This window comes from Mustela putorius, unplaced genomic scaffold (genome assembly GCF_011764305.1).
Source record: "Mustela putorius furo isolate JIRA1106 unplaced genomic scaffold, ASM1176430v1.1 tig00003944_pilon_pilon_pilon, whole genome shotgun sequence".
NCBI classification, from domain to species: domain Eukaryota; kingdom Metazoa; phylum Chordata; class Mammalia; order Carnivora; family Mustelidae; genus Mustela; species Mustela putorius.
Genome location: NW_025422088.1, coordinates 2045986 through 2068498, shown reverse-complemented (window position 1 = coordinate 2068498; position 22513 = coordinate 2045986). Strand labels below are relative to the sequence as shown.

General features: G+C 36.5%; 1 protein-coding gene across 44 annotated transcripts in view; it reads right to left on the bottom strand.

The window, feature by feature from the left end:
- The window catches only part of PTPRD (protein tyrosine phosphatase receptor type D), a 2277302-nt gene that overhangs the window by 1644387 nt on the left and 610402 nt on the right, over positions 1-22513 (bottom strand). Inside the window, exon 1 of one of the 44 annotated variants that reach the window (XM_045069788.1) lies at positions 20558-20637. The exons of the other annotated variants lie outside the window; for them this stretch is intronic. The gene's annotated coding sequence lies outside the window, so the exon portion shown is untranslated. Of the gene's footprint in view, positions 1-20557; positions 20638-22513 lie in introns of those variants that run through there. 44 annotated transcript variants of the gene reach the window in all.

Sequence of the window (22513 nt, the reverse complement as noted above, 5' to 3'; positions counted from 1 at the left end):
CCTCATAAAATGTGTTTGGAAGTTTTCCTTCCATTTCTATTTTTTGGAACAGTTTCAGGAGAATAGGAATTAGTTCTTCTTTAAATGTTTGGTAGAATTCCCCCGGGAAGCCGTCTGGCCCTGGGCTTTTGTTTGTTTGGAGAATTTTAATGACTGTTTCAATCTCCTTACTGGTTGTGGGTCTGTTCAGGCTTTCTACTTCTTCCTGGTTCAGTTGTGGTAGTTTATATGTTTCTAGGAGTGCATCCATTTCTTCCAGATTGTCAAATTTGTTGGCGTAGAGTTGCTCATCGTATGTTCTTATAATAGTTTGTATTTCTTTGGTGTTAGTTGTGATCTCTCCTCTTTCCTTCATGATTTTATTTATTTGGGTCCTTTCTCTTTTCTTTTTGATAAGTCGGGCCAGGAGTTTATCAATTTTATTAATTCTTTCAAAGAACCAGCTCCTAGTTTTGTTGATTTGCTCTATTGTTTTTTTGGTTTCTATTTCATTGATTTCTGCTCTGATCTTTATGATTTCTCTTCTCCTGCTGGGCTTAGGGTTTCTTTCTTGTTCTTTCTCCAGCTCCTTTAGGTGTAGGGTTACGTTGTGTACCTGAGACCTTTCTTGTTTCTTGAGAAAGGCTTGTACCGCTATATATTTTCCTCTCAGGACTGCCTTTGTTGTGTCCCACAGATTTTGAACCGTTGTATTTTCACTATCATTTGTTTCCATGATTTTTTTCAATTCTTCTTTAATTTCCCGGTTGACCCATTCATTCTTTAGAAGGATGCTGTTTAGTCTCCATGTATTTGGGTTCTTTCCAAACTTCCTTTTGTAGTTGAGCTCTAGAGCATTGTGGTCTGAAAATATGCAGGGAATGATCCCAATCTTTTGATACCGGTTGAGTCCTGATTTAGGACCGAGGAGGTGATCTATTCTGGAGAATGTTCCATGTGCACTAGAGAAGAATGTGTATTCTGTTGCTTTGGGATGAAATGTTCTGAATATATCTGTGATGTCCATCTGGTCCAGTGTGTCGTTTAAGGCCTTTATTTCCTTGCTGATCTTTTGCTTGGGTGATCTGTCCATTTCAGTGAGGGGAGTGTTAAAGTCCTCTACTATTATTGTATTATTGTTGATGTGTTTCTTTGATTTTGTTATTAATTGGTTTATATAGTTGGCTACTCCCACGTTGGGGGCATAGATATTTAAAATTGTTCGATCTTCTTGTTGGACAGACACTTTGAGTATGATATAGTGTCCTTCCTCATCTCTTATTATAGTCTTTGGCTTAAAATCTAATTCCTTAAAATCTAATTTCTGATATAAGGATTGCCACTCCTGCTTTCTTCTGATGTCCATTAGCATGGTAAATTCTTTTCCACCCCCTCACTTTAAATCTGGAGGTGTCTTCGGGCTTAAAATGAGTTTCTTGGAGGCAACATATAGATGGGTTTTGTTTTTTTATCCATTCTGATAGCCTGTGTCTTTTGACAGGAGCATTTAGCCCATTAACATTCAGGGTAACTATTGAGAGATATGAATTTTGTGCCATTGTATTGCCTGTAAGGTGACTGTTACTGTATATGGTCTCTGTTCCTTTCTGATCTACCACTTGTAGGCGCTCTCTTTGCTTAGAGGACCCCTTTCAATATTTCCTGTAGAGCTGGTTTGGTGTTTGCAAATTCTTTCAGTTTTTGTTTGTCCCAGAAGCTTTTAATCTGTCCTTCTATTTTCAATGATAGCCTAGCTGGATATACTATTCTTGGCTGCATGTTTTTCTCCTTTAGTGATCTGAAAATATCATGCCAGCTCTTTCTGGCCTGCCAGGTCTCTGTGGATAAGTCAGCTGCCAATCTAATATTTTTACCATTGTATGTTACAGACTTCTTTTCCCGGGCTGCTTTCAGGATTTTCTCTTTGTCACTGAGACTTGTAAATTTTACTATTAGGTGACGGGGTGTGAGCCTATTCTTATTGATGTTGTGGGGCGTTTTCTGAACCTCCTGAATTTTGGTGCTCGTTCCCTTTGCTATATTGGGGAAATTCTCCCCAATACTTCTCTCCAGTATACCTTCTGCTCCCCTCTCTCTTTCTTCTTCTTCTGGAATCCCAATTATTCTAATGTTGTTTCGTCTTATGGTGTCACTTATCTCTCGTATTCTCCCCTCGTTGTCCAGTAGCTGTTTGTCCCTCTTTTGCTCAGCTTCTTTATTCTCTGTCATTTGGTCTTCTAGATCACTAATTCTTTCTTCTGCCTCATTTATCCTAGCAGTGAGAGCCTCCATTTTTGATTGCACCTCATTAATAGCTTTTTTGATTTCAACTTGGTTAGATTTTAGTTCTTTTATTTCTCCAGAAAGGGCTTTTATATCTCTCGAGAGGGTTTCCTCTAATATCTTCCATGCCTTTTTCGAGCCCGGCTAGAACCTTGAGAATTGTCATTCTGAACTCTAGATCTGACATATTACCAATGTTTGTATTGATTAGGTCCCTAGCCTTTGGTACTGCCTCTTGTTCTTTTTTTTGTGTTGAATTTTTTCCGTCTTGTCATTTTGTCCAGATAAGCGTATATGAAGGAGCAAGTAAAATTCTAAAAGGGTGGTAACAACCCCAGGAATATATGCTTTAGAAGAGATCCCAAATCGTGAGGGGGTAGAAAGGGGATAAAAAGAGGTTCAAAAAGGAAGAAAGAAAAAAAAAAAGAAAAGAAAGGAATTAAAAAAAGAAAACAAATAAGAAAAATATAAAAAAGAAAAATATATATATTGGATAAACTAGTTAAAAAACGTTAAAAAAGAAAAAGGTAAAAGTTAAAAAAGAATTACCAGAAGGTGAGAAAAAAAACAAAAAATGAAAATGAAAAAAATCAATTTAACTGCAAGACTAAAAAAAATCACAGGGAAAAAGCCATGAGTTCCGTGCTTTGCTTTCTCCTCCTCTGGAATTCTGCTGCTCTCCTTGGTATTGAACCTGCACTCCTTGGTAGGTGAACTTGGTCTCGGCTGGATTTCTTGTTGATCTTCTGGGGGAGGGACCTGTTGTAGTGATTCTCAAGTGTCTTTGCCCCAGGGGGAATTGCACCGCCCTTACCAGGGGCCGGGGTGAGTAATCTGCTTGGGTTTGCTTTCAGGAGCTTTTGTTCCCTGAGCGCTTTCCATAGAGTTCCGGAGGACGGGAATACAAATGGCGGCCTCCTGGTCTCCGGCCCGGAGGAGCCGAGAGCCCAGGGCCCCACTCCTCAGTGCGCCCTCACGCGCTCCGAGCTCACGGAGCCTGCGATCGGTTCAAGGTCACCCCGAGCTGCAAGCTTACTGTCAGCTCTGTCTCTGTAGCTGGCTTTCCCATTCCAATACCCGCAAGCTCTGCGACACTCAGACACCCCCGATCCTTCTGTGACCCTGCAGGACCTGAGGCCACGCTGACCCCGCGTGGGCTTTGCCCCGGTTTAGCCTCTGGAGCGATGTCCCTCAGTGGAACAGACTTTTAAAAGTCCTGATTTTTTGCGCCGTTGCTCCGCCGCTTGCCGGGAGCCGGCCCCTCCCCCCGGGTCTATCTTCCCATCGCTTTGGATTCACTTCTCCGCCGGTCCTACCTTTCAGAAAGTAGTTGTTTTTGTTTCCAGAATTGCTGTTCTTCTTCTCTTCGATCTGCCGATGGATTTTCAGGTGTTTGCAATCTTTAGATAAGCTATCTAGCTGATCTCCAGCTAGCTGAAGTAGTCCCAGCCTGCTACTTCTCCGCCATCTTGACTCCGCCCCTAGTTGCTGTATTTTCTTAATGGATCAATACTATCACCATTATGAAAACACTTCACAAGATGAGGAAACTAAGACTTACGAAAACTAAGTAATTTTCCAAAGCTGCTCTTCCAATTCACAAGCTGTTTGCAAAGTCCACATTCTTTCCACATTTCCACTGACCTCCAAGAAGAAATTCTACATTTATTTTTGCACATTTCATTATGCAAACTGCTAAGTGCATATACCAAATCTAATGGTAAAAAATCATTCTATGTGAGTTTTGACTGGGAGAATTACTGATGTATTTATATTTTTTTTTCTAAAGACTTCAGAGCATAATAAGAAAATATTGTTTATTTTAGAAACAAAACACTAAATCACAACATTAAAATTTGTTGTATACCAGTCGCACTGTTTCAATATAATTCACTTAACAGCCTCAACAAGTCTTAAATGACAAAAGGAAACGGATTTTACTTGAGAAATGATACATGGAATAAGTTAGTAAAGAATGGGACAAAAGAAGAGAAAAAAATAAAAAAATTTAAAAAAAAGAAGAGAAAAACTGATTTGGGCTATGTGTGTGTGTGTGTATGTGTGTGTGTGTGTGTGTATTCCACATATAGGAGTATATATGGAATATATATAAGAATACATATTGGAATATACACCCAATGGTGATTTTGAACTCACAACCCAGATATCAAGATTTACATACAGGGAGGCATCCCTGGAATAAATGCATTTTTAATCTTCATTAAAAATATACAATACAGGGACGCCTGGGTGTCTCAGTTGGTTAAGCAGCTGCCTTCAGCTCAGGTCATGATCCCGGCGTCCTGGGATCGAGTCCCGCATCGGGCTCCTTGCTCGGCAGGGAGCCTGCTTCTCCCTCTGCCTCTGCCTGCCATTCTGTCTGCCTGTGCTCGCTCTCTCCCCCTCTCTCTCTGATAAATAAATAAAATCTTTAAAAAATACATATACAATACAGATTTATTTCCTGAAAACCTCTACATAAATCTCTACAGTAACAAAACAAATCTAATGTGATTAATGGCCTGGTTATCTCTATACTTAAACTATGCTTCCCCTTCCCCTTTTTTTGCACTTATAATTCAAGAGACTTATTACTCCATTTTATGAGTGTATTTAAAAACCGCTTCAGTTAGCACTTTACCTCATTGGATTGTTTGGGGTTGATTAATTAAAATGTCTTTGAGAGATGGGGTCTGTAAATGGTAATGACCACATAAAGTTCATTAGACCAGTCCTATTGTGGATAATACAGTCAAAGTAATTTCTGTAGACAAGTGTCTTGCTCACATGCATGGAACTCTCACTACCTACTTAGGCAGCTTTTCTACAATTTACTTTTATGGTTTTCAGTTTCAATTGGATTTTATAGACTTAATGGCTTGGGAAATGATTATGGGTAGCAATAATTCAGAATTGACCTTTCAGAGTTACCTGCTTTTTGATTGGTTTAGTTAGAAATGCCTCTAATTGAATTTGTCAACAACAAAAATATGTGCACTAACAGCTGCTGACTTACATTTTATAATTATTATTATGTTAGATAAATATTTAAGTAGTTAAGAAAACCATGACAGTAACACAAAGTCAGTGTGTCTCTGAAAATATTTCACATTCAGATTAATTGTGCTTCTTTGTGAAGGAAAGCCTTTGGGAACGAGTTAAAATAAAATTGCAATGAACTGATATTTGAATGCTTGCATAGGACATATTAGAAATATATAAAGGTAATTAGATTGTATACATATACATATTTAGAAGTAGAAGTCAATCCTAGCCACAACTTTAAAATGAGAATCATTGTGAGATTTAATTTCTGTACATGCAAAGCAGTTCATACACTCCCAGTTACTTTACATATAGTAAATTTTTTAAAACACAAAATTCAATGAACTATGCACTACTATGACATAGATTAGTCTATTTTGTCTATGTGAAAGTGAGGCAGAGAAAGTTTAATTTTTCGCTCAAACTCACAGTGCCAGGAAGTAATAAAGGATAGAGAAAACGGTTGTGTGTTTTTTTTCCTCAACTTGATTCTAGGGGCAGATATCTTAATCTTACATCACACTAGAACACAACAGACACTCCATAATTGTAAGCTTTTTGCCTCTCTTCTATTTTCTCCCAATATTATGTAACGAATGTTTTCTGAAGAGGAAGCTTTCTAGAAGGAAAAGGAAGGCTTCACAGAGGAAGCGGTAAAAAACTTGATCTACAGGAAAGATACAATTAAGATAGGCAGATGAGAAAATGAAGAGCATTCTTAGCAAGATAGAGTGTATGGTGATGCCAAGTTTGGAGGGAGAACTAAGCTTATCAAGTATATGAAAGATTGAGGACCCTGAAATTAGGAAGGTTAATTAGGAAGGTAAATTAGGGAGATTTAGGAGATAAAAAGATAAGAGATAAGGCAAGCTCAATGGATAAAATGCCTTAAAAAGCTAGGTAGAGTATATTAGCTTTGACTTGAGAGCAGATAGATGTCTGAAAACAGTGACATGTAGTCACTATTAATGGAATAAATTAATAAAAGGTAAACATCATATTAGTGTCAATAGAGGTATTAACCTTTTTTATACTTTTATTTTCTTCATTTGTAAAATAATGAAATAACGGGCATTATCTCAAAGAACTATTGCAAGCATTGATGAATGTATAAAAAACACATAATCAAATGTTTGAGGCACTAAGTGATATACTTGCAGCGTCTGCTAAAATTATTATTTTAATAGAAGTTACAGAAGAAAAAGGAGGAGGAAAAAGAGGAGGAGAAGGGAGAAAAGGAAGGGGGAAGCACAACAGAGGCCAGCAGCATGTACCATCATGATAGAATCTTATAAATGGATATTCTCTGATGGGACTTAGGAACTGAGCAAGTTTTAGGATACAACATACCACAAAGTTCTTTTGATATATTTCATCTTTGGGTTACCTCTAGGTAAAACTTAGATGTCCTCTTATGCTGTTCTCAAGATTCCATGCAAAATGTGTCTCCTATATATCATTCTACTTACCTGTTCACTGGTACTAGCCCTGATAGATGGCAAACATTTGAATCTGCCTCTCCTGAGCCACCCGGCTACAGTCACTGCCATCCTCCTGTGTGTGTCCTTTTCCTCAGAACTTTGTTACAGACTATCAATCTGGAGTAAGACATGTAGTTGATAAGGCTTAACGTAGTCTGCCAAATGGTGATGTAAATTTGGTTTGTAGGTAAACATAATAAATATTTTCTTCATCTTAATGAGTATTAGAAACAAATGCTAGGGGTGCCAGGGTGGTTCAGTTACATAAGCATTAAGCCCTTGATTTCAGCTCAGGTCATGATCTCAGGGTCATGGGATCATGTCCTGCAGCAGGCTCCAGGCTCAGCAGGGAGTCTTCTCAGGATTCCCTCTCCCTCCCCCTTGGCCCACACACACTCATGCTGTCTAAATAAGAAAATAAATAAATCTCTTTTTAAAATGTTTATTTTTTCCATTAGTTATGTTAAAATTTCTTTTAAAACACATTTCTTTATAGTCATCCATTTAGATTAATGGGTTATGACCATTTGAATAAATAGAAATATATTATCTAAAGAGATATAGATAAATAATATAGATATAGATAGATACCTAGATACATTAATACATGGATAGGTTCTTCTTTAGTAGAATGCCAAGTAATAAATGCGGAGGAAATTATTAAGTTTTAAAATCATCGGTGGAGGCTACAAGCAATGGCTGTTTGAGAAAGCACATATTTTATTTTATTTTTTTTTAATTCACCTCACAATTTTATTTTATTTGTTTAGTATGCTTTACACCCAACACAGAGCTTGAACTCACCATCCTGAGACCAAGTATCACATGTTTTACTGACTGAGCCGGCCAGGTACCTCAAGAAAGAACAGAAAATTTACAGTTTCGAAGAATCTCTCATGAGGTACCTATTAATTTTGAAAGGAAAATTGTAATTGAAAAGTGGAGAACCTTGTAGACTGTTTCTAGGTTTGTTGGTTTCTTTCTTTCTTTCTCTCTCTCTTTCTTTCTTTTTTTTTTTTTCTTTCTAAGATTTTATTCCATTTATTTGAGAGAGAGAGCACAACAAGGGTAGCAGCAAGCAGAGGAAGAGGGAGAAGCAGTCTCACTGAACCAGGAGCCAGACGGGCTGATCCCAGCCTCCTGGGTTCATGACCTGAGCTAAAGGAAGACGCTTAACAACTGAGCCACCCAGGTGATCCAGTTTATTGATTTATTTCTTGTGCAAATATCATTGCTAGGGACATAATAAAAATGCCTCCTCCAGGGGGCATGCGTATGGTTCAGTCAGTTAAGTAACTGACTCTTTATTTCCATCACGTCATGATCTCAGGGTCCTGAGATGGAGCCCCATGTTAGGCTCTGTGTTCAATGCAGAGTTTGGTTGTTCCTCTCCCTCTGCTCCTCCCCCGCCTCCCAAATAAATAAATTAATTAAACCTTAAAAAAGAAGAAGAAGAAAAAAAGGAAAAAAAAATGCCTCCTCCTGGGGCGCCTAGGTGGCTCAGTGGATTAAGCCTCTGCCTTCAGCTCAGGTCATGATCCCAGAGTCCTGGGATCGAGCCCCACATCGGGTTCTCTGCTCAGCAGGGAGCCTGCTTCTCCCTCTCCCTCTGCCTGCCTCTCTGCCTGCTTGTGATCTCTTTTTCTGTCAAATAGATAAATAAAATCTTTAAAAAAAAAAATGCCTCCTCCTGCACATTTATAAACATTTCTTCCAGGAATGGAAATTGTGTGTCATGGGTTACGCACATTGTTAGCCCAGTAAGAAAATACCACATTGTTTCCTAAACTGATTGTTCCAATCTTATATTCCCACAAAATTCCCATTGTTACATAAGTTCATTAACAATTAGCGATGATGACAGATTTTCAGTTTTGTCAATCTGGTGGGCACAGAAATATTTCTCATTATGTTTTGACCTGTATCTATCGTATTGCTATCATCTTTTCAAATAGGTATGAGACATGCATCCATTTTTGAAATTCCTGCTTGTGACTTTGGGGTTTTTTTTGTTTTTTTGTTTGTTTTTGTTTTTTTGCTGCTGGCTTATCCTTTTGTCTATTAATTCTCAGAAGTCCTTTTATTATACTGAATTCAGCTTAAGATTTTGAAGATTGAAATTATAATCATCTCATCATTTGGAAAAGTTATTGATTTATTGTTAATAAGAAAAAATATTTTCTACATTATAAAAGGAACCATTTTATAATAAAATATTAAAAAGAACGATTCAGCTTTATTTGGGGAATTTTTCTCTGCTTAAACCAACAGTCTTGGTCCAACACAACAGCATCCCCTTAGTTTAGAAACACATCTGTATTGTTTGATTTCACATTTATTATGCCATAAGAATATTTTCAGAAATAGATGCTCATCACTTAATATCAACAACTGGAAAATTCTATCTTTCATTACGCTTATCCACTTACAAATTCCTTCTTTTATCTGAAGTTAAATCATTATCTTAATCATCCTATCACAAGTGTTATCCCTTCTATGAAGTTTTACTAGACTTATACACATCAGTATGGTTCTTCTAAACTCTGTAAACCCACAGAAATTTGTTTCTTGTATCAAGTTTGCTGTTTTCTTATTGAACAGCAACTACCCTAGCATACACACATACTCTGATAGATCCATCTCTACCCATTATGAAAATGTGAGATACTTAATCTTGTAATGCTGTAATGCTGCTTTCCAAGTGTGTTCATTGGCATTTGAGAGTGTTGGCCATAGGGTTTCTAAAGAAAATATGAGAGGATGCTTGAGTGACTCAGTCAGTTAAGCATCTGACTGTTGATTTTAGCTCAGGTCATGATCTCTGGGTCCTCGTGTTGAGCCCCATGTTGGGCTCCTTGCTCAGCAGGGAGTCTGTTTGTCCCTCTCCCTCTGCACCTCCCATTGCTTGTGTTCTTTCTCTCAAATAAATAAAATCTTTAAGAAAAGGAAAAAAAAAGTGTGAGGCACTAGAAAATCAAACACTCACAGACTACTCACACCTTATGACCTTGAGGAAAATGAACTAGATAGAAGATGAAAGAAGCCCATGGACTTTTCTTCCTTCTTGTAGCTGAGCTACAAGAAGGAATTTTCTTGGGTCCTCTATAACATGTGTGTCACAGAGTTAACCAAACCTGGACATCTGTAGCTTCTTTCTTATTGGTGTGTCTGATGAAAAGCCACTATTGTTTAAGGTAATTGTGGTCTCATATCTCTTACTTGTTTCTGATGTGCTGCTCTCATATATACTATTCTAATTTATTGGCATGTGCAAATGACAATGAATAAATGGTTGTTGAATAAGAACAACAGAGAATCACTTTGCCTCTCAAACCTGAATGCTACTAATTTCTGCTAATATGACAAAAATATTGGTACCTGCTTTGAAAAATAACTGGAAGAGAAATAAGGCCATTATATTGCATACACTAAAACCATCCTACATAAGTTTTACACACTGGGTATTTAATTTTAAACTATAGCTATAATTTATTATAGTTTATGTAGATTAGGCAACAGTTAAGATTTATATTGTCTAAGTCTTATTTTAGCCTCTAGAATGAATAAAATACAAAAACTGGACCCAAAAGCTGAATCCCATTTTAGAAATTATTTTTCCATTAATTGTTTTCTAGTTCTCAATAATTCACTATTGTAGAGCAGAAAACCCACTGAATTACATGGTTGTAATGAGTTGCTCCTTTAGCATTTTCTGCCTCAGTATTTAATGCCTCAAAAAAAAAAAGCAACTGATATTGACTTTATATAAAGCTGCCTTTGAATGCTATTGTGTTTTGCCTCAGAAAATAATATTGTACAAAAAGTATATACTCTTTCTCCAAATTTTAAAAGTTAAAGTAAAATGAAAATGATATATTTTATGTATGTATTTATACAAGAAAGTCCTACAAACTTTTTTATAGATTATGTATTTTATAAAGATTAATCGCAGTAAACCCTAGTTAGATTTCCATAATCACTAAATGTATATAAATATATAATGTTATGGCTCATTTTATTTTATTTTTTTAAGATTTTATTATTTATTTCAAGCAGAGAAAGAGAGCATGAGCCAGGGTGAGAGGCAGAGAGAAGCAGGCTCCCAGCTGAGCAGAGACCCCAATGGGGGACTTGGTCCCAGGACCCTGAGATCATGACCTGAGCTGAAGGCAGATGCGTAACAGACTGAGCCACCCAGGCACCCCAATATCACTCATTTTAAATCTATAACAGATAACATACATAGTTCTAACATTTGCCTCAGAGATCAAAAGCCACAATATTTCAAAAGTTCTTCGTCACTTCAGGAATTTTAAATATCATTATAGAAGTCAATAATTATCCATTGGCCTTATGAAAAAGATATTCCCTAAAACCCCACCTTGTGATTTCCATGTAGAACCTAAGCCATATCTTAGCTACATTCCACTCCTCCTACAAAGTTATGTAAAGGAGATATTAAGATTCCACTGGGAAAAGAGCCTGGGCCACTCCACCATGCCACCGATGCACATGCCTGTGAAATGGGGTATTACATATTTTAAAATAAAGACTTATTTTCCCTCAGCAAAAACAAAATCAGTTCTTATCATTTCTACCATGCACTTGAAGAAATGAAAGCCCTGCCTTTTTTCTCTAAATAAATCTAATGTCTATGTTTTTGCTTTCAGATATTTCACAAACCTCCATACTTACTGTTCCTTCCAGTGTTCCCGCACATAGTTCATTGTTAGACCACAAGCTGCACACACTTTTTTTCTGATAAAGTATGAGTGTTGCTATGGAGTTATATAAAATCTATATTCTTCAACTTATAAAGTTCTAAGTTTGCTTTTCTATTAGCTACTATCACTCATATACTATATTGCATTGCAAGTTAGGGCCTAAGTAAAAATGCTTAAGTACGTACATCCTAAGAGCAAAACAAAAGAAAGACAGGCATGAGGGAAAAAAAAAGAAAATCCAGTTAAGAAAGGTAAGACATTTGGGTGCCTGATAGGTCAGTTGGTTGAGTGTCTCCCTTCAGCTCAGGTCTGGATCTTGGGGTCCTAGGATCAAGCTCCGAGTCAGGCTCCCTGCTCCACAGGGAACCTGCTTGTCTCTTTGACCCTCCCCCTGCTCATGTTCACTCTCTCTCTCTCTCTCTTTCAAATAAATAAAATCTTTTAAAAAAGGGAAGACATTCTGTACATCCATGGTAGATATGCCCATGCTCATTCTTCAACAAAATATTGCTTTAGTTTTATCTTCAAAATAATATTTTAAAACAATGTCTGGGAATTGTTTCAAATTCACATTTTTTTAAACAAAATGAGAACTTTAATTTGTATACTTTAATTATTTTGATTTAATGGAAAAGCATATTATTTATTTTTGTCATGTGTACTTCCTATGTTTTTATATTAACACCTGATGTATATTCAATCATTTCAGAATGTATTTTCAAATGTTTTATGAAAGTAACATTTGCATTATCACTATCATGAAATGTTTTTAATGAAATATAATAAATATCATAATAATACATAATTAAATTGTGATAAGCATTTGTTATGATTACTCCAAGCATTCTTCAAGTCCCACATTGGGCGTGTCTATCTATAGATAGATAGATAGATAGATAGATAGATAGATAATAGCTTTTAGGAGCACTCTTCTGGGTCAGTCAGTGGCGCATGTGACTCTTGATATCAGGGTAGTGATTTCAAGCCCCATGTTGGTTATAGAAATAACTAAAAAAAAAGTGATCTTTAAAAAAACAAAATATTAATATTTGTATTTCCATAGTTCTCTTAAAATTAATTCCAGATTAAGTATGCATAAGATTTTATAAATAGAATTGTATATAGGCCAGCTGCTTCTGAAGGCAGGTTTTCCCCAAAAGGAAGGCAGGTTTTCCCCAGAAAAGGAGTTCTATTTGTCATTTCTTACATTTTATTGCTCCATGTGACAGCCTGCTGCCTTGAGAAAACACCATCCTTTAGAAATAAAACTTGTATGATTACAAATTCACAATCCTTTTGTAGTAATTATACAATTAACTGTCATAATGTCATACTTTAAAATACGGTAAATGCTGTATTCAGCACTATAACGAGATGTCCCAATTCACTATTTCCAAATGTTTCATCTTTTATCCATTCACTCATTTCTACTTTTCTCCAACTCCCTATAGAAATACTGACATTTTATGATTATTAAACAATTTCACCTGAGAATTACAAATACCAAAATATGTATATTTGAACACAATGATAAAACAAACCATTTGACAGATTTGAACAGGCTTACTAGATTTTCTCCATTCTTGGGAGAATTCATTCTTCTTTCAGAATTACTTTGTGCATCTAAGAAGGAACTAGAATGGATGTTTGGCTGCACACACTTCAAATACATGCAAATTTTAGACAAATTTTAGATAACTTAACATTTAATTAACTTTTAAATTGTACACTCACATTGAGTAAATAAGAAACTGAATGATATTTTGAGAGGATTTCCTTGGGGAAAATTGTGTTATGAGCTCCCCCCAATGACTTTTCAGGAATTTGGGGTATTAACCTACTAATACCACAACAACAGAGAATGACTCTAAGGTAAAGGTTAAGGGGTTAAAGACCTGCCAGGGAACTGAATACCTGCATTACAGTTTGGGGGATATTTTAACATACCCACTTGAGAAACATAAAGGATGAGATAAAGATCCTAACAGAAAGGAGACCAGGAATGCACGAACAGTCCTCAAGGAAGAAGAACTAGAGATAACACCTAATGCCTAAGTGCTGAGGAAGGTTTAAACAATGAATGTCAGAAAATTTTGCTACTTGTCTAACAGATACTGCTGTATAATATCTGGAGAGACTGGTGTTGTTTTTGAACAAACCACAGATGTACGGACAAGAAAAAAATTCACTTTAAATACTTGCCAGTTCAGCCCAGCATCATTTAACCAAGAACTTTACCAATCCCCCTACCTCTCCTCTCTCATCCTGACCCAAAACTAAGCATTTTGAAACTCTGTTTGGCAAGCTGGAATGGGGAGATTCAGCCTCACAAGGTTTGAACACAGAAAGGGAAAGAAGTTCATCTCCTCATCTTTCCTAAACCGCTGGCAGACAAGTAGCTCAAATTGCCAAAGAAGAAAGATCTTCATATTAATCCTGGACATGAAACATGAACTGACACTGTTTTTTAAAGTTCTGAGGTGATGGTGGACATTTTTACATCATAAACTTAACAGAAAAGTCAAAGACCTGTCTGAGTTTCTCAAGGGGCATGGAAATAACTATCCTGGCAGTGATTAAAATAGACGAGTAGACAAAAATAAAGTTGTTCTGTTTATTTTATCTCCCAAAATGTGCTGAAGCTTTGGAACAGTATTCACAAGTATAAGGCTGTTTTCACAAGGGGGCACTGTTTCTTTAATATAGCAGCACTGTTAATTGCAAACACACAGGTCTTAGCTCCTCACACTTTCAATTTACTTCTACCATGTGTAATATTATCTGTCATGGCTTTGATACAACTACTGTGGCAGGTCTGCTTGGATTCCAGGTATATTACACATTTACAAGAACTGTTTTCTTAGAAAAAGGAAGTTGTGGTCTCATAAGCAAGGAAGACACTTGGTTTAATGATGTAAAATTTTTTAAAAGACAAGAGAAGGGTAATTGCAACACACCACAAAACCTACAGTGCTTCTCAGGTGACAGAGAAATTGTTCCAATCGATTTTAACATCCCATTAAGGCCAGCCAGAAAACCAGGGATGTATTGTCTGCAACAATGAAGCATTTCCCTGGAGACTCAGCTTGGTAGAATAAATAAAAAGGGGTAATTCCTTCTATTAATTCATTTCACTCTGGCCATTGATAGGAATAGAGAGTTTGATTCCTGAAAACTGACCCAGGGCAGGGGTGGGGGAAGGAGGGAGGGAGGAGGGTCTACCATCACTAAATAGAAGTTGGACCATGAAATGTATTATCAATTATATCATTCAGTAATCTCCTTATTCATGGGGGATATATTTCAAGACCCTCAGTGGATACCTTGAAACCATAGATGGTACTATGTTTTTTTTCTTCTATATATACAATGTTTTTTCTTCTACACATCTACAGTAGTCATAGTCACAGTAGTCATTAATAACTAATAATAAAATAGAACAATTATAACAAAAATATATAATAAAGTTATGTGAATATGGTTTCTTTCTCTCTCTTATTGCAGTGTACTCAAACTTCTTGTGATGTGAGATGACAAAATGCCTAAAAGATGAGATAAAGTGAAATGAATGATGCATGCACTGTGACATAGCGTTAAATGACTCCTGACCTTCTGACAATACTTCAGAAGAAACGTCATCTACGTTTGGATGAGAGTTGACTGCCAATAACTGAAAATGTGAGTAATGGAAAATGTGAAAAGTAAAACCACAGACAAAGAGGAATTACTATATATACTAAAGGCAACCAAGGACTCCTCTTCCAATAATAAAACAAAAAATATAGAGCAAATGGATAAAGACTTTCATTGTGATTTTTAAAACAGTTGAGATAAATACATAAGCATTAAATTTTGGTTGGGGGAGGTAGAAAGAGATATATAGGATATGACCATCTTGAACTTGCCAGGACAACAGTGGAGAAATGTACATATGCATCTTTCAAACAATATTTCTGGTCATGCTAAGTCTGTGTCTAAAAGTACTAAAACAGAGATCGAAGATGGCAGTAAAGTAGGAAGACCCTAGATTCCTCTCATCCTATGAACACAACTAAGTAACTATCAAATCACCCTAAATACCCCAGAAATTAGCCTGAAGACTTACAAAACAAACTCCACAACCAAGGAAGAGAAGAGGCCACAAAAGAAGGTAGGAAGTGTGGAGACATGGTTTAGGGGAAAAATGGATCTCAGGTACCGTGGGACAGAGAAGGGTGACAGAGAGGAGCACACAGGAGAATTGTCAAGGAGAATGATCTCCCAAAGCCACTGGTTTGGGAAAGGAGAGAGGTTGAATCATGTGAGTTCTTGCAACCAGCAAGGCTAAAAGCCTAGGGTTTTCAAGGTCAGCAGGCTTGGCATGGATACAGCCCAGAGGGCACAGCATTGTTCCTGGAGAGAAGGCAGACAGACCACGAGGGAGCAGATGTTATGGAAAGAGTCATTTGAGAGCATCTGGGGCACAAAGAGCAGAGAGTACTCACTTGTCTCAGAGAGCATCTCTGAGAGGCAATGTTCACAGAGATGTCTCTCCAGGAACAGTGTTACTAGCCAGTGCTGTTTCCTTTCCCTGCCTTTCAATATAAAGACAGAGCCACTGGCAGGAGGGAGTGTCACATGGTCGTGGGCTAACCTGCTTAAAACAAGACACCCCCCCCCCAAACTCTGGTGGGATTGCCCTTCTCAGTCACGTTTGCCTCAATCCCAGCATGGTAGACTCCTTGCCCAGAAGACTAGCATAAACCCAAACCATACCATGTCTCCTGACCAGAGTTCTTCAGGGCCTCAGGTCTGGTGGAGGTGGTGTCAGGTCTCATTTCACGAGCAGTTAAAACCTTCCACATTCAGGCCAGAGATTGAACACTACTACCCATAGCAGACAAGGAGAACCTTTGCAGATGACTGGATTGAAAGATAAAGAAGCTAAAACACAAAAGAAGAGCACACACAGCACACACCAGAGATAGCCCCTGAAGTATCAGGCCCTGGGCACTATATGACCTCTTCCTCATAAAGCCACTACTTTCAGGAGAAGGAGACATAACTTGTTTTTCAAACACACAGAAGAAGGCAGAGACTTAGACAAAATGCCAAGCAGAAGAATTTATCCCAGATGAAAGAACAAGATATGCTCATGACCAGAGATCTAAGTGAAACAGATATAAGTAACATTCCTGGGCTTGAAAAAGAATAGAAGACATCAGGGAGACCCTTACTAACAGGGATCAAGAGTTCAAAAAAATATCAATCAGAGATGAAGAATGCAATAAACAAGATTGGACACAGGCTTGATATAATGAAAAGCAGGCAGCAAGAAGAAGAGGAATGAATTAGTGACATAGAAGACAAAATAATGAAAATTAGTGAAACTGAATAAAAGAAAGAAAGAATTATGTAACAGGAGACTAGACTTAGGGAGCTCAATGACTCCATCAAGCATAATAACATCTATATTATAAGAGTCCCAGAAAAGAAGCGAAAAAAGAGGGCAGAAAATTTATTTCAAGAAGTAATAGAAGAAAACTTTCCCAATCTGGGGAAAGAAATGCATATGCAAATCCAGGAGATACAGAAAACTTCCATCAAAATCAACAAAAGCAAGCCAACACCAGGACATATTATAATTAAATTGGCATATACAGTGATAAAGAAAAAGTCTTAGTTAAAAGTAGTGAGTGCTAAAGAGTCAGTAAATGCCAAGGGAAAACTCATAAGGCTAGCAGGGGATTTTGCAACAGATACTCTGCAAGCCAAAAGAAAGTGGCATGATATATTCAATGTGCTGAATGGAAAAAATCTGTAGCCAAGAATATTATCCTGCAAGGCAGTCATACAGAATAGAAGGAGAGATAGAGTTTCCCAGACAAATAAAAACTAAAGGAGTTCATGACCACTAAAACAGCTCTACAAGAAATATTAAAGGAGACTCTCTGAGTGCAAAGGCGAGACTGAATGCAAAGGAGTGACAAAGACAAGAAAGCATCAGAGAAAATCTCCAGAAAAAAAAAAAAAAAGACAAAACATGTAATAAAATGCAAATAAACATGTCTATCAATAATTACTTTGAATGTATATTGATTAAACACTCCAATCAAAAGACGCAGGGTGGGGGTGCCTGGGTAGCTCAGATGGTTAAACGTCTTGCCTTTGGCTCAAGTCATGATCCCAGGGTCCTGGGATCTAGATTTGAGTCAGGGTCCCTGCTCAGCAGAGAGTCTGTCTCTCCCTCCCCCTCTCCCTCTCACCCCTGCTCATGCTCTCTCTTTCTGTCTCACATGAATAAATAAAACATCTTTTAAAAAAAGACATATGGGGGCACCTGGGTGGCTCAGTGGGTTAAGCCGCTGCCTTTGGCTCAGGTCATGATCTCAGGATCCTGGGATCGAGTCCCACATCGGGCTCTCTGCTCAATAGGGGGCCTGCTTCCCTTCCTCTCTCTCTGCCTGCCTCTCTGCCTACTTGGGATCTCTCTCTGTCAAATAAATAAATAAAATCTTTAAAAAAAAATAAAAATTAAAAAAGACATATGGTGTCAGAATGGATAAACAAAACAAAACAAAATAAATAAAAACAAGACCCATCTATGTGCTGTCTAGAAGAGATGATTGTTCACCTAAAGACACCAGCAGATAGTGAGGGGGGCAGAGAAACATTTATCACCCAAATAGATGTCAAAAGAAAGTCAGAGGAGCAATATTTTATATTGGACAAGCTAGAATTTTTTTTTTTTTTTGGTCTCCTATTGTTTTTATCCTACTTTGGTATCAGGGTAGTATTGGTCTCATTGAATGATATTTAGTATGTTCTAATTCATTATTTGTAATATTTTGATAAAGATTGCCATTATGTTTTGTTTCTTTTTTTGTTTCTGTTTTTTCCTTAATGTTTGGTACAATTCACTAATGAAACCATGTGGTCTTGGGCTTTTCTGCACTGGGATATTTTTATTCCTAACTCAATTTTCAGTCTTGATATTGGTGTAAGATTTCCTACTTTTTGAATTCAAGATTCATGATTCAATTATGATAACTTGTGCATTTTTAGTTATTATCTGTTTTTTTTTCAAAGTTATTTGAGTTTTTAGTATATAACAAATGTATTTCTGTGGTTATCTGTTGAATTGTTTTTGCCCCCATTTCTCATTTTGGTTTCTGAGTCTCCTCTCTCTCTCTCTCTCTCTTTCTTAGTTACTGCACTTAAAGCATTGTCAACTTTATTTATTTTTCTTTAAATGGCCTTAATAACAATTCTTTGTTATTGTTATTCTGGTCCCTGTTTTATTTATTTCTAACTTTTCTTTGTTATTTCCTTCCTTTACTAAATTTTAGCTGAGTTTCTTCTTTTTCTAGTTCCTTGTGGTATAATATTGTTTAAACTTCTTTTCCTTAATAAAAGAATTTCTAGCATAAATTTCATTCTAAAATCTGCTTTTGCTGCATCCCATACTTTTTGGAATACTGTGTTTTCTTTTACTTTTGTTTTGAGACATATTCTGATTTCCCGTTTGAGTCCTTATTTTTCCCATTGTTTATACATTACTGTAAATATTTAATATTTACATTGTGGATTTCCAATCTTTGTTTTATTGTTGATCACTATTGTGGTTGGGAAAAATACTTAGTATGATTCCATTTTTCTTAAATTTGTAATATTTGTTATTTTCCTTTGCATGTGATTTAACCCAGGTATTCTTCTGTGTGTACATGAAGAGAATGTGTATTCTATTTCTATTAGATAGAATATTTTACATACATCTTTTAGAACCATGTCTATTGAAGTATGCTTTAAGTAAAGAAAAAAAAACAGTAACATTAACTGAGGGTATTCATTTAAAATAAAGCATATCAGAGAGGAGGTGAGCAGGCAGATGGGTGAAATAAATGAAGGAGATTGAGTACATTTACGATGAGCACTAGGTAATGGCATACAAAATTTTTGAATCACTATATTGCACACCTGAAACTAATATAACACTATTAACTATACTGGAAATAAAAGAAAAAAAACTTAGTTTAAAACAAAAACAAAACAAAACAAACACAAGGAAAGCTGTGGGATGCCTGGGTGGCTCAGTTGGTTAAATGTCCACTTTAGGCTCAGGTCATGATCACAGGGTTCTGGGATTGAGCTCATGTTGGGCTCCTGTCTCAGCACGGAGCCGGCTTCTCCCTCTGCCTGCTGCTCTCTCTGCTTGTGCCCTCTCTCTCTCTCTCTGTGTCAAATAAATAAATAAATAAGATCTTTATAAATAAATAAATAAATAAATAAATAAATAAAAAGAAAGAAAGAAATAAAAAGAAAGAAAGTTGCTAAGAATAAAAGGTACTAAACATGACCAACACAAATGTGTGTCATATATTCTATTACATTGAAAATGATTAGAGAAAAATATATTTTTATTTATTTTTTAAGATCTCATTTATTTAAAAATTATAAAATAAAAAAATTTAAAACTTTAAGGTTTTTTTTTTTTTAAGGTCTGTTATTTATTCCAGTGAGAGACAGAGAGTGACAGAGATAGCAAGAAAGAACACAAACAGGGAGGAGAGGGGGAAGCATACCCTCCTTGATCAGGGAGCCCAGTAAATGGACTACATTCTGGGACTCTGGGATCATGACCTAAGCTGAAGACAGATGCTTAACCGACTGAGTCATCCAGGTGGGTCTAAAAATATATTTTTTAAATCACAACATGTTGAAACAGTTATGGTACATAATTCTTTTCTCACTGATTTTTATCACATAAAGGAAATTTTTTAATATAAACTTGCCATGATTATTGGGAAATGATATATAATGACTCTACAAAGAAGTATATATGTATATTATGGGCAAGAAATGCTAAGGTATTAATAAAATTAAAGGGATTAGAGTTTATAGTAAAAATATAATAATAAAACACCATGACATTAGCTTTTACTTAGAGATGTCTTTTTTTCTTTGTTTTAGACTACAATGACTATTTTACTTCTCTTAATGAATTTAGTTTCTACTGAAGTGTTTCAAGCTGGTTTAAAAATAAACATTACACCTTTTCTTACTTACTGTGACATCCCTTATCTGTCCAGAGGTAGAATTAACGAGACTTCATGGATGGTATAAGATGAGAGGTGAGAGAGGAGTCCATGATATTTTCCAGATTTCCTTTTTTGGGAAACTGGGTAGATGACACTTCTTTTCATAAAAATGGGAAAGAAAAAGGTAAATTTGTGGGAAAATATTGTGAGTTCAGCTTTAATGTATTAGAACTTGAGAAGTTACTGTGCTATCAAATAGATATGCTGATAAGATTTTCAACAATGAGATCTTAAGAGGACATATTGATTTGTGTGTCACTAGATATAATCTCAAGCTACAAGAGTAGATGATTTCAAGCATGAAGACTGTGGACTGTAAAGAGGGAAACAAAATAACTTATTGAGTGAATATTAACTCTTGAAAGGCATATCTGGGAAAAGGGAGGACTTACAGCAAAGAAAAGGGTTAGTGAGAACCTGTAGATGGGTAAGGAAGAAAGGGAGTTGCCATAAGAAGTCTACCCAAATAGAGAAATTCCAATTAAGAAACTCTTGAAAGTTTGAGAAGTGGGTTCCTATGTCATAAACACTGCATCTGGTTTATGCAGAGACAAATCCCCGCCTTGTTAAGATCCACACCTCACCTCTTCTTGACACTTGGATTCTATGATTCGTGACTTTTTTACCCACAATTTTAAGTACAAAGTTGTTTAAAACTTCACCTGTGTTCTGGGAAAGTAGCAAATTAACTTTCTCTTTTTTCCCACTTTTCTCTCAACATCTAACAACTCAGACGCCTTTATGAAGTGGTTGACTGCTCGCTCAGAACACAGAACAAAAAAAATTCAGTCCAAAACAAAACCGCAAAACTGGGGACGCCTGGGTGGCTCAGTCGTTAATCATCTGCCTTCAGCTTAGGTCATGATCTCAGGGTCCTGAGATGGAGCCCCACATGGGCTCTCTGCACAACAGGAAGCCTGCTTCTCTCCCTCCCATTCCTCTGGCTTGTGTTCCCTTCTCACTGTCTGTCTCTCTCTGTCAACTAAATAAATAAAATCTTTTTTTTTAAAAAAAGAAAGAAAGAAAGAAAACACCAAAACTGATTGCTGTGCTTTGTTTAATTTTCTTTATATCAGGTCATAAAGAGATACTAGAGCACAAGGATAGAGAGCCTAATGCCAGGTAACAGTGAGCTGTTTTTGTGTTTTAGATAAGCTAGATTACATGTACTATGATTGTTGGGGTAAAATTTGATCCCCCAAATATCCTTGAATTTAAAGGAGTTGTCTATCAAGTGGGAATCCTGTGAAGGAAGCAACAATTAATAAATCATTAGGGATTTACTGAGTTGTGGCAGGCAAGCCTCATTTTATTTCTTATTTTTTATGAGAGTTCACTAAACCAGTACATTAAAGGAATGATGTAGATACATTACATCTATATTTCAGCATGGCATTTGACATGAGATTTTCAAACATAAGAGGTAGAGAATTGGTTCCTGGATAACAGAACATTTAAATGGATTCCTTAACTGGTTCAGCAGTGTTAGGCTTTTAAATTAGAACAGGGCTCAAATAAATGAAATCAACACTTATGAAGGCTTTTATATTAAAGAGTTAATGAAAACTAGCTAGTCTGGTAAATCCTGAATCTGTCATTGAATATCTCACCACTCCCCTGCCTGGCTTCAGATTTGAATGGAGGCTTGACTCCAGTTAAATATGAGCTCCTATGGTAAGAAATGGGGGGGGGGGGCACTTGATTTATTCTCAACAATCAAAGGAAGTTACCTGGTATATTGCAAAAAACAACTCCTATGGGGTTTTTGGTTCACACATGCAGAAACAATATGGGTTAAATGATTTTCACTCTAACCATTTAATCTCCCCCTCATATCTTCATAATATATCTGGCTGCTCAACACTAAGGACTCTATAGAGAGAAAGAAAAAAAAGTGGCAAGCATATGCTTGACTAAAGAATTC